Here is a 12,912-nt window from a genome sequence, read left to right on the forward strand (position 1 = left end):
TGATATCATAAAAGATAAGAAATAGCTCTAAAGATTCCTTGGATGTTTAAATTATATTTTTATTTTTATAAAGACTTTGCCCTAGATGCAAAACCTTTGTTTCAACGGCTTAAAAGGAACCTTCCAAATTGGACTGATGTTCATACCAAAGCCATTCAAAAATTTAAAATCAAAGCTATAGAATTACCTTGTTTAGCACTTTTTAATGCTGACGCCTTTAAAATTTTTGAAACTGATGCTTCAGAACAAGGATTGAGAGGTATTTTTAAACAAAGAATTTATCAGAGAGAACAATTAGCCAGGTTTACTTCCAAAACTTGGAACCCAAGACAGAAAAATTATTCTACAGTTAAAAAAGAAGTTCTTGCTTTAGTCCATTGTGTAACTGAGTTCCAAAGTGATTTGCTTAATCAAAAATTTCTTATACTAAATGATTGTAAAGCAGCAAAAGATATTATCAAAAAAGATGTAAAAAATCTCGTTTCAAAACAAAATTTTGCCCGATGGCAAGGAATACTTTCAGCTTTTGAATTTACCATCGAACATTACAACGGAGACTCTAATTTCCTTCCTGACTTTTTGACCCGATAATTTTTGCAAGAAGGATAAAAGATGCCAGAACTAGGAATAAAAAAGCCCAATAGACAAGAATTAAAAAAGCCAAATGGATATAGTTCTAAATCCAAATAAGAGTCTGACTATAACATCCAAATCTCCCAATGCTTTAATAAAAAAGCAGGGCAAAGATCTTGGTATCTATCACCAGCCAAACTCCTTAAAGGCTTATAGCCCAAGTCTAAGTTGTCACACCTCAAGAATTTACAATACTAATATTCCTGAGAAGTGGTACTCAAAACATATATACAACTCTTGATATGATAAATTTACAGAGGCGAATTCTTACAAAATAACAAACGAAAGCTTAGGCATATTTACAATATCTTCCAAAGTTGCCCTTGACGAGTACTCAAAATGAAACCGTAAATATCCTGAAAAATGTTTACCATAGTTTGATGAGTTTGGCTACTCAGTAAGTGATCATCATAATCCTAAAAAAATAATCATGATTGAAAGATATAAACGAACTTTCAAAATGGAGGTCAATTTAAAAACAATGCGAGCACAAGCATTTTCAGAAATACAAAATTAAACATAATCCAAATGATTGAAATGCATATAACATTTTAACGGCAGTGCATAATTCAAAGATTTCACAAAATTACCCTACTGGCATCCCAAGTAGGTCACCTATATACGCCATCAGCGTCCTGATCGGTCCACTTAATCCCTATCGGCGTCCCAGATAGGTCCACTTAATCCCTGCAGGTCCACTTATACCTCACCGGCGTACCGGATGAGTCTACTTAATCCCTACCGGCGTCCTGGATAGGTCCACTTATACCACACCGGCGAACCAGATGAGTCCACTTGCATACTTAAAGTATTTCTAAATCTCTTTAAATATTTGAAAGCAGTAATATTATGTACTCAACATATCACTGAAATCATTAATATGAATTTCACTGAAACCATTAATAACAGTCACTTTCAATAACATTTCAAAAATAACCAATCAAATATTTTGGGCTCAAATTTAGAAAGGTCAGTTCGTAAAAGCATTCTAACATAATTACCAGTTTAATATGTATAGGAAAAACTCTTATAGAATTTCAAGAATACGGAATTATCACAATTTATGGGCTATCAATTCACAAATAAACATTTCACAACAATGCTATAATCAATTGTAAAAATATCAATTTTTAAATAATAAGGCAGTCATTTGCACATGAATTTTACAATATCTAAATATTCAAAAATAGTAGAAAGAAATATCACAATTTTGCTAAAAGCAGAAATATCACATTTATTTCTAATAATTTTACAGTATCTAAAATTTTCTAACAATAGACAAGAAAAATAAATAAATTTATTTCTAATAATTTACAGCATTCAAAATTTCTAACATAGATAAAATATCACAATTTTTATTAAAAAGGTTATGTTTCAAAATAATGAGGTCGCGTGCACATAAAATTTATCGCACCTGAAATTCATGATAATAAGCAAAAATAATTATTTCATTTATTTTTAAAAAGAATGGATTATTTTTCAAGATAATAATGTCACTTACCTAAAATATTTGAGAAGGAGCTTCCGATAAAAATTCGGTAAGAGAGAGGAGCTCACTGTGTTTGTAAGAGGGAAAGCGAAAAAACCTCTGAAAGACCCCATGACCATGAATTTTTTGTGAGATATAAGGGGCTAATCATGGAAGCATGAGTCCTCCAGCAAAAGATAAGGAGTTAACTGAGGGTAAACATCAAGAGAGAGAGAGAGACTATATGCTAAAAAAAAACGAGAGAGAAAAACAGCTATGCAGTAGGCTGTTTGGGGCGCATCTGTACACTTTCTTTTTTTTTCCGTCTAAAGCATTTTAAAAGGGAATAGTGGGGTTAAAACGAAACGATTGATAAGGTAACCCTTCATGGTACATATGTCCTTGACACATGAATTAGGAAGATGGCATACATACTTAGCATACATGTCATAGCATACATGTCATAATGGAAGTGTCAAGGAACCAACACAAGTGAATGTTAACCTGCCACATCATAGGGCAATAATAAAAGAGAAGGCCCAAATAACGCGTCAAATAAAAAGAATAAAAAAGAAATGGTGATCCCTTAAATGGTCTCCCAATTGGAAATTTAAGTTATTGTTTGGAAACACTTTAAGAAAAGCTAATACTCCTGTCATTAGGCATCCTCAAGAAAGAATGAAGTTATCAGCTATTGAATATTGGAAAGTCATAACTGATACAAAGGGCACAAGTACAACTATCCAGACACTCAAAAGTTACCGACCTATCATCCTCTTTTAATGCCATCGTATTAACTTGTGAAAAGGGAAAATTTAGGGAGTTCCTATGGTTTATTCATAATATAATGAACTATCATCCAAAAATTATATTAGTTTTTTGTATTTTTATTATCATTGCTATTTTATTATTATTATTATTATTATTATTATTATTATTATTATTATTATTATTATTATTATTATTATTATTATTATTATTATTATTATTATTATTATTATTATTATTATTATTATTATTATTATTATTATCATTATCATTACTAATATATAATTATTATTTTATTTATTTATTTTGTATTTATTTATGTTAACACCATTAATATTATTATTATTATTATTATTAGTTTCCAAAAGTTTTTGGTCGTCACAATCTCCCCCCCCCCTTAAAAAAATTTAATGCTCTAAATTGTGTACCTGATTACTGAAAAAGATAGAGATCTTTTTTTCTGATATCGTCTTCTCTTTCCCAAGTCGACTCTTCTCTTGAATGGTACTGCCATAATATATGGACCAAAGGAATCTCCTTCTTGTGCAACACTTGCACCCTTCTATCCAGTATCAAAATTGGCTGCTCAATGAATTATAGGTCCTTCTTGATCGGTAAAGGTTCATATTTCAAGATATGGGATGGGTCGGGCTGATATTTTCGTAGTGAAGAAACATGAAAGACATTATGGACATTTGCCAATTCGGGTGGTAAGGCAAGTCTATAAGCGACACCTCCGATTCTTTCCAGGATTTCAAATGGTCCGATGTAACGTGGGCTCAGCTTTATTTTCTTGCCGAATCTCATAATGTCTTTTTTTGGTGAGATTTTTAAGAAAACTTGATCACCTTCCTAAAATTCTTGATCTCTCCTTTGGTTATCGGTATAACTCTTTTGCCGACTCTTAGTTGTCCTGAGCCTTTCACGAATTAATGTTATCTTATCTATGGTTATCTGGACAATTTTTTACCCCAAAAGCTTTCTTTCACCAACCTCGTCCCATCAGACGGGTGGCCTGCATTTCCTTCCATATAGGGCTTCATATGGTGCCATCTGAATATTGGCTTGGAAGCTATTATTATAAGCAAACTCAATCAGGGGTAAATGGTCATCCCAGCTTCCTGTAAAGTCAATGACACAGGCCCTTAGCATATCTTCCAAAATTTGGATGATCCTCTCCGATTATCCATCAGTTTGGGGATGAAAGGCAGTGCTAAAGGTGAGTCTCGTTCCCATGGCTGACTGTAGCTTAGCCCAAAATTTAAAAGTAAACCAAGTATCCCTATCCGATACAATACTGACCGGAACTCCATGCAACCACACTATTTCTTTAATGTACAACTGGGCCAGTCGATCCAAAGTGTATGTTGTGCGAATTGGCATAAAATGGGCAGCTTTGGTCAGCCGGTCTACAATGACCCAAATGCTATCATGTCCTGAATTTGTTCTAGGCAAGCCAAAGACAAAATCCATAGAGATGTGCTCCCACTTCCATTATGGCACGGGTAAAGACTGCAACAACCCAGCGGGCCTTTGATGTTCAGCTTTTACTTGCTGGCATGTTAAGCACTTAGATACAAATAGTGCTACCTCTTTTTTCATATTATTCCACCAGAAGGTTTTCTTCAGGTCCTGATGCATTTTAATACTTTCGGGTTGTATCGTATAACGAGAGTGATGTGCTTCTTCCAAAATAGTTTTCTTCACACTCTCATCATTCGAGACACAAACCCGACCTTTGAATCTTAGCAAATCCTCACTACATATAGAGAATTCATCTATTTTTCCTTGCTTCACTTCTTCTATAATTGTTATAAGCTAAGGGTCTTTCTTTTATGCCGATCGGATCTGTTGGATTAATTGGGGTTCTGCCTTAATGTTGGCAATTATACTTACCACACCATTAATGGACGGAGTCGGATACTAATCCACTATGTCCACTAACAATCTCATATCTTGGATCATTAGATGAGCTAAGACTCTCGTAGATTTTCTACTTAGAGCGTCGGCCGCAACGTTAGCTTTTCCTGAATGATAATGGATTATACAATCATGTTCTTTTAAGAAATCCATCCATCTTATCTGCCGCATATTTAAATCCTTCTGAGAGAAGAGGTATTTCAAACTCTTATTATCCGTGTATATTTCGAATTGCTCATCATATAGATAATGCCTTCATATTTTCAAAGCGAATACTATTGCAGCTAGCTCCAAGTCATGAATTGGATGTTTTTTCTCATATTCTTTCAACTGTCTGGATACATATGCCACTACTTTCCCATATTGCATTAATACACAACCCAAGCCTTTATGTAAAGCATCACTATAAATCACAAATCCCCCACTCCCCTCAGAAATAGTTAAAATAGGCGCTGAAGTTAATCGAACTTTTAGTTCATGAAAACTCTCATCACATTCACTTGTCCACTCAAATTTGACATTTTTCTGTGTCAATTGAGTCAATGGGGTTGCGATTCGAGAAAATCCTTCTACAAATTTTCTGTAATATCCTGCCAATCCCAAAAAGCTTCGAACTTTAGTCACATTACTTGGTTGTTTCCAATTAACAACGGCTTCAACCTTTGAAGGATCAATTGATATACCTTCCTTTGATATGACATGTCCTAAAAATGTCACTTGTTCAAGCCTTCACATTTACTAAGTTTGGCGTACAATTTCTTTTCTCTTAATATTTGCAATACCATTCTTACATGCTGCTCATGTTCGTTTTGATTCTTGGAATAAATTAAAATATCATCGATGAATACCACAATAAATTTATCCAAAAAGGGGTTTAAAGATTCGATTCATCAAATCCATAAATGCAGCAGGTGCATTAGTTAATCCAAAAGGCATGACTAAAAATTCATAATGGCCATACCTTGTTCTGAAAGCTGTATTGGGAACATCTTCACTTTTAAACTTAAGCTGATGGTATCCAGATCTAAGATCAATTTGAAAACACTTGTGATTCTTGTAATTGATCAAATAAATCATCAATTCTAGGTAATGGATACTTATTTTTCACTCACTTGGTTCAACTGTCTATAATCAATACACAATCTCATAGTTCCATCTTTCTTTTTAACAAACAGTACTGGAGCACCTCAAGGTGACACACTTGGCCTGATAAAACTTTTATCTAATAATTCTTCCGATTGTTGTTTCGGTTCCTTATGTTCTGCAGGTGCCAGTCTGTAAGGTGCCTTAGAAATTAGTGCTACCCCTGGCAATAATTCAATAGAGAATTCAATTTCCCTGTCAGGCGGTAATCTTGGCAATTCTTCTAGAAAAACGTTGGAAAGTTCTCAGATAATCGAAGTGGTATCCAAATTTATCTCTTCCTTCCTATCTTCTTTGATATATGCAAGAAAGCCTTGACACCATTTTCGAAGGAGGCGATTAGCTTGAATACAAGATATTAAATATGATGGGGAGTCTTCTTTGATACCATTGAAGTAAATTACTAGTTGATTCGGAATGCTAAAGGTAATCATTTTCTTATAACAATCAATACTTGCATGGTATGTAGAAAGCCAATCCATACCTAAGATTACATCAAAATCTTGAATTTTCAGGAGTATTAAATCAACCAACAGTTCCTTTTCTTCTATCTTTATTACACATGATTTGTACACTATATTGGTGTTAATTGAATTTTCCATCGGTGTGGCTACCTCTAGAATGTATTCTAATTGTTCTGGTTCTACCTTTAAGTGGCATGCAAAGTGTGATGACACAAATGAATGAGTAAATCCAAGATCAATTAAAACATGAGCTACTTTTTGGAAGATAATAAGAGTACCTTGCATCACTAATTTTGAGGCCTAAGCGTCTTGCTCGGTGATTGCAAATACTCTTCTCTTCATTTGAGGCTTTTGAGCTATCTCTCTGTGCTTTGGACGCTGTTGCATTTGTAAGCTAGGACATTGTCTAATCTGGTGTCCCAATTTTCTACATTTAAAACATGCTCCGGTATTCCAATAACAAGGGCTGGATCCATGGTTTTTCCCACATTTCTTGCATGGTTCTATTGGGCTTTGAAGTGGCAAGGACCTTGACTTCTTGTTTGCTCTTTCAAACTATTGTCAATTAGATGGTGTGGGTGTAACTTTGCTTTTCTGATTTTTCGTCTTTTGGTAATCTTCAAAATCTTTTTCGACAATTTGGGCTTGATCCACTATTTCAACATAAGTTCTCAATTTCAAGACTGATATCCTGCTTCTGATAACTAGCCTGAGACTCCTTTCAAATTTTTTAACCTTTCTTGCCTCATTGTTAATCATATGTGGTGCAAACCTAGTCAATTCAGTAAACTTGGCCTCGTACTGTGCTACTGTTCGATTTCCTTGGATTAATTCCAAAAATTCCATTTCTTTTTAGTCACAAATAAAATCTAAGAAATACTTTTCATTAAATTCCTCTAGAAATACTTCCCAAGTCAAGGGTTTATTTTCTTTGACCAATACTACTTTTGCCATTCGCCACCAGTGTTGTGCTTCACCTTCTAACATAAAGACTGCCAAGGCCACTTTCCTATTATCAGGACATTCCATTACCTAGAATATTTTCTCCAATTGCATAATCCATCCCTCGGCTTCCAGCGGGTTTACAACACCCTTACAAGAAGGTGGGTTCAATTTATTAAATTGTTCGATATTACTCCCACCATTTCCTGTAACTGACTGCTTGGGTGGATTGTTGTTTTTCATCTGATGTTGCATTAGGGCAACCATATTTTCTAAGGCTTTGTGAATTCCTTCCATATTGGCTTCAGCTATTCTGGATCTTGACTTGTCTCAGTCTGTACACACAATAAATGTGATTTTAAGTACATTCTTTTTAAATTTCTTAAGAATCTTAAACCTATATCTCTGATACCATAATTGTCACACCCTAAGAATTTACAATACTGATATTCCTAAGATGTGGCAGTCAAAACATATATACATCTCTTGATATGACAAATTTACAATGGTGAATTCTTACAAAGTAACAAACAAAAGCTTATGCACAATTACAATATCTTCCAAAGTTTCCCTTAACGAGTACTCAGAATAAAACTGCAGTTATCCTGAAAAAATGTTTACCATAGTTTGATGAGTTTGGCTTCTCAGTAAGTGATCATCATAATCCTAAAAAAATAATCATGATTGAAAGATATAAACGAACTTTCAAAATGCAGGTCAATTTAAAAACAATGCGAGCACAAGCATTTTCAGAAATGCACAATTAAACATATTCCAAATCATTGAAATGCATATAACATTTTAACGGCAGTGCATAATTCAAAGATTCCACAAAATTACCCTACTGGCATCCCAAGTAGGTCACCTATATACCACATCAGCATCCTGATGGGTCCACTTAATCCCTATCGGCGTCCCAGATAGGTCCACTTAATCCCTACAGGTCTACTTATACCTCACCGGCGTACCGGATGAGTCCACTTAATCGCTACTGGCGTCCTAGATAGGTCCACTTATACCTCACCGACGAACCGGATGAGTCCACTTGCATACTTAAAGTATTTCTAAATCTCTTTAAACATTCGAAAGCAGTAATATCATGTACTCAACATATCACTGAAATCATTAATATGAATTTCACTGAAACCATTAATAACAGTCACTTTCAATAACATTTCAAAAAAAACCAATCAAATATTTTGGGCTCAAATTTAGAAAGGTAGCAGTTCGTAAAGGCATTCTAGCATAATTGCCAGTTTAATATGTATAGGAAAAACTCTTATAGAATTTCAGGAATACGGAATTATCACAATTTATGGGATATCAATTCACAAATAAACATTTCACAACAATGCTATAATCAATTGCAAAAATATCAATTTTTAAATAATAAGGGAGTCATTTGCACATGAATTTTACAATATCTAAATATTCAAAAATAGTAGAAAGAAATATCATAATTTTACTAAAAGCAGAAATATCACATTTATTTCTAATAATTTTACAGTATCTAAAATTTTCTAACAATAGACAAGAAAAATAAATAAATTTATTTCTAATAATTTACAGCATTCAAAATTTCTAACATAGATAAAATATCACAATTTTTATTAAAAAGGTTATGTTTCAAAATAATGAGGTCGCGTGCACATAAAATTTATCGCGCCTGAAATAAATGATAATAAGTAGAAATAATTATTTCATTTAATTTTTTAAAAAAATGGATTATTTTTCAAGATAATAATGTCACTTACCTAAAATATTTGAGAAGGAGCTTCCGATAAAAATTCGGCTAGAGAGAGGAGCTCATTGTGTTTGTAAGAGGGAAAGCGAAAAAACCTCTGAAAGACCCCATGGCCATGAATTTTTTGTGAGATGTAAGGGGCTAATCATGGAAGCATGAGTCCTCCAGCAAAAGATGAGGAATTAATAGAGGGTAGACATCAAGAGAGAGAGAGAGAGACTAAATGCTAAAAAAAAACGAGAGAGAAAAACAGCTATGCAGCAAGCAGTTTGGGGCGTCATCTGTACACTTTTTTTTTTTTTCCGTCTAAAGCATTTTAAAAGGGAATAGTGGGGTTAAAACAAAACGATTGATAAGGTAACACGTCATGGTACATATGTCCTTGACACATGAATTAGGAAGATGGCATACATATTTAGCATACATGTCATAATGGAAGTGTCAAGGAACCAACACAAGTGAATGTTAACCTGCCACATCATAGGGCAATAATAAAAGAGAAAGCCCGAATAACTTGTCAAATAAAAAGAATAAAAAAGAAAGGGTGATCCCTTAGGGCCATGCTATATAAATGGCCTCCCAATTGGAAATTTAAGTTATTGTTTGGAAACACTTTAAGAAAAGCTAATACTCCTGTCATTTCGTATCCTCAAGAAAGAATGAAGTTATCAGCTATTGAATATTGGAAAGTCATAGCTGATACGAAGGGCACAAGTACAACTATCTAGACACACAAAAGTTATCGACCTATCATCATCTTATAATGCCATCGTATTAACTTGTGAAAAGGGAAAATTTAGGGAGTTCCTATGGCTTATTCATAATATAATGAACTATCATCCAAAAATTATATTAGGCAATGATTTTTACCATAACATGAGATTCGAGCACCAACGACTTCAAGAATAGGTCCATTGCGATCATGACTCGAAGGGGTTCGTTTTGAGTACTCATAGACTCGAAATGGAAGCTCGAAAAGTATCATATCAAGGCTAGAAAGAAGGCACATTTTTCGGCACCAGAATTCCACTTTTCGGCAACCTCCAAAATCACTGAAGTGATCAAAAGAACACCAAATGGATTCCCCAATGATTTGAGCTGAGCAGAAGGGCAAAAAAAAGGCAAAGCAAAGAGAAATCAAGTTTATGGATTTTAGCAAGAATTTCAAAACATGGCAAAAAATCCTTCTCGAGCTTGCTAATGGGTACCAAAGCGATCCCCTTAGCAAGCTCAACATTCTTATAGCATTTGCTCAATCAAAAGGTTCTCAGAAGAAGCCAAAAGGAAGCCCGAAACATGGCCATGGCAAGAGGCCCCTTTTTGAGGGATGGTTTTGCCATTTGGAAGTTTGTGGCTAGAGGCAATTTGGTCAGTTTTTGTAAAAACGGGATTGATTCATTAAATCACTTTATTTGTATTTTTCAACAATTTTTCTTTCTTTTGATCATCCATCCATGTTTCAAGGGTATGATATAAAAGCATGTTATGTTCATTTGTAACCCTAAGCTCACAAGTTATTGAAAAGAGAGTGTTCTTGAGCTTGTTTCCTTAGTGCATGCATTCCCTTCATGTTTGAGAGAGAGGAGAGAGAATATTTGTGTCCCTTAGTACTTTGCCTTGCCCCTAGATCAGCAGCCAACCACCTAGCAACTACCGTAGTCCATAGCCCACTTCAAACCCTAAACCCTTCTTCTAACCCTCTCTACCCAACCTAAGTCCACCATCCCTTAGCCCATTGGCACCATCCCTTAGCCTGAAGGTCCAGCCTCATGAGAAGAGGACTCGAAGCGGCTCGGTTTACAATTAGGTAAACAGTCCCCTTTCTTCTTCTTGTTTTACATCTCTCCCTTCTTCTTCCCCTTCGCTCTCCTTATCACTTCTGGACTGGCAATCACTACCGGTCTGTTACTCTTTTCTCCCTCTCCCTCTTGTTTCTCTTCCTCCCCCACTCGTCTAGCGCGGCAGCATTTGCCGGTCGGTCCATCTCTTTTTTTTCCTCTCTTGTTTCTCTACCCTTCCCCTCTCGCCTGGACCGGCAGGCTGCCGATCCATCACTCTTCCCTCTCTTCTTCTTCCCCCCTTCTCTCCTTCTCTTTTCTGGACCGGTAGTCACTGCCGGTCTGTCACTCTTTTCTCTCTCTCATGTGTCTCTTCCTCCCCCTCACATCTGGACTGGCAACAACCATCAATCCCCCTCTTCTTTCTCTCTCTCGTTTCTCTGCCCTCCCCCTCTCACCTGAACTGTTTCGTCACTTTTCCCTGTCTTCTTCTTCCCCTCTTCTCTCCTTCTCTCTTTTGGACTAGCCGTCACTGCCGGTCTGTAACCCTCTGCCATCTCTCTCTCATTCTCCCTTTCCCCTCATCTAGACCGATAGTCACTACCGGTTCGCCCCTTCTCTCTCTCTTCCCTCTTTTCTTCTTCCCCTCTTCTCTCCTTCACTCTTTTGGATTAGCAGCCGATTTGTCACTCTCTCCCTCTTTCTCTCTCTCTCTCTCTTGTTCCCCTTCCCCCCATCTGGGCCAACAGCAATCGCCAATCCGATCTCTCTATCTCTCGTTCCCCTTCTCCTCCCTCATTCGGACAGGCAGTAACAGCCGGTCTGTCTCTCCCTTTCCCATCCTCTCTTGCCCTCTCTCTCTCTGAATGTTAAGGACTCATAATAATTTAGAAATAGTTGATACTACTCTGAACATAATAATTTAGAAATAATGCACTTTCATCCTTTTTTACTTTGCTAGTTTACCAGGCCACAAATGTGTTCCAATTCTTTCATTTCTTATCCAAGATGGAGCTAGGAAGAGAAAAAACAAGAGGACCCTTCCCATTCTTCAACTGTTTCTTTCCCTTTATTAAAGTTCCCTCTAATTTATAGTCTCCATTCCTTTTATTTAAGTTTTAACACCTCTAATTTAGGGTCTCCATTCTGATGCCTCAACATAACGTTCAACCATCCATTTCCACTGTTAACATATAAAAAAAAAAAAGGGGTATTTCGATCATTTAGTGTATACACAATAGATGCCTATACTGGTTAAGTTAGCTCATCCTCCAAAAGTTTCCAATATTTTTTTGTGCATGTTAAGATTTTTTTTTTTTTCTTTTTTCTTTTTGGTGTAAGATAAGTATGGATGTTAATGGGTCGGGTCTGTGTACGGTTGGTCCTAGCCAAATATACATGGGAGGCCAGACTCAAACCCGGACCCGGACACGGATCCAACAAGGTTCAAACCACCCCCAACCTATGCCTACAACTCGGGGCATGGCACAAAGAATCTGCTGTTATCATAACAATAATAATATAACCTTTATATTATAATAATATTTATTTCATTCTTTCACTAGGCTAGAATGTGCTTTGGTCCTTTTTTCAAAACTTTATCATTCCTTGGGGAAAACATAAAGCCAAAAGTTTATATATCCTAGCGCATCACACCATATATTTACACTCTTGTTGAAACCTATCCATGAAGATATCAGAAGGAAGACATAAAACGGCCGAATCGAACTCTCAATGCATGAAAAAGAACAAACAAAACTAAAAAGACAGATGAGGTATGCAAAAGGTACATAATCCCCATACTATCTTCAAATAATTTATTTTATTTTTTCGGTTTCCGCTACTCTAGGACTCCTACTGCGCCTAGCTCAAGAATAACTTATTGGTTCTTATCAATACGTGGATTATCACAGGAGAGCAACAAGAAGGGCATGTACTTCACTAGAGTGAAACATGAAAATTGTATTACAAAGAAAGAAAGTTTCTAGGGGATTGGCTCAACAAAAGGAGAGCAAATAATTATCGCAACTATACCCCAAAGAGAATTTTTAT

Source organism: Amborella trichopoda, chromosome 13 (genome assembly GCF_054954075.1).
Source record: "Amborella trichopoda isolate Santa Cruz 75 chromosome 13, AtrichopodaSantaCruz75HAP2 v2.0, whole genome shotgun sequence".
NCBI lineage: Eukaryota > Viridiplantae > Streptophyta > Magnoliopsida > Amborellales > Amborellaceae > Amborella > Amborella trichopoda.